Below are 1,261 nucleotides of genomic sequence, written 5' to 3' on the forward strand. Positions count from 1 at the left end.
AGATGCATGTTATCCATCTTCTCTGACATGGTAGAGAAGTTCCTTGAAGTATTCATAGATGACTTCTCTGTTTATGGAGACTCCTCTGACTCCTGTCTTGATCATCTGACCCTGGTCCTAAAAAGATGCCAAGAAACAAACCTAGTTCTAAACTGGAAGAAATGCCACTTTATGGTAACGGAGGGCATTGTTCTTAGGGATCGGATCTCAAACAAAGGGATAGAAGTGGATCAAGCGAAGGTGGAAGTGATTGAACGCTTACCTCCACCTACTAGTGTTAAGGCTATCAGAAGCTTCCTAGGATATGCAGGCTTCTACAAGCGGTTCATAAAAGATTTTTCTAAAATCGCCAAACCCCTGTGCAATCTCTTGGCCACTGATGTTCCATTCGTCCTTGACCAAGAATGCCCGCATGCCTTTGAAACTTTGAAGGCCAAGCTTGTCAGCGCTCCTATTATCTCTACACCCAACTGGGACATGCCATTTGAGCTAATGTGTGATGCAAGTGATCATGCAATTGGCGCAGTTCTAGGTCAGAGACATGACAAGCTTCTGCATGTCATTTACTATGCTAGTCGCGTATTAAATGAGGCGCAGAAAAATTACATTACTACAGAAAAGGAGCTACTTGTAGTGGTTTATGCCACTGACAAGTTTAGATCCTACCTAGTAGGATCTAAGGTCATTATTTATACTGACCATGCTACTCTAAAATATCTGCTCACCAAGCAGGATTCTAAACCCAGGCTTATAAGATGGGTATTGCTCCCGCAAGAGTTTGATATAGAAATTAGAGACAAAAAAGGGACAGAGAATCAGGTAGCTGATCACTTGTCCCGGATTGAGCCAGTAGCAGGAACTTCTTCGCCTTCCACTGACATATCTAAATCCTTTCCAGATGAGCAGCTCTATGCCATCCGGACAGTACCTTGGTTTGCAGACATTGCAAACTACAAGGCTATACGGTTCATTCCCAAGGAGTTTACCAGGAAGCAAGCCCAGAAACTTATGCATGATGCAAAATATTACCTTTGGGATGAGCCATATCTCTTTAAGAGATGTTCGGATGGAATAATCCGATGCTGTGTGTCTGAAGAAGAGGCACAGAGAATTCTATGGCATTGCCATGGCTCTGACTGTGGAGGACACTTTGGAGGTGAGCAGATAGCCACTAAGGTACTCCAAAGTGGCTTTTACTGGCCTACTCTCTTTAAGGATTTTAGAGAGTTTATCTGTAATTGTGATAGTTGCCAGAGGGTTG

This window comes from Arachis ipaensis, chromosome B10, assembly GCF_000816755.2.
Source record: "Arachis ipaensis cultivar K30076 chromosome B10, Araip1.1, whole genome shotgun sequence".
In the NCBI taxonomy this organism is placed as follows: Eukaryota; Viridiplantae; Streptophyta; class Magnoliopsida; order Fabales; family Fabaceae; genus Arachis; species Arachis ipaensis.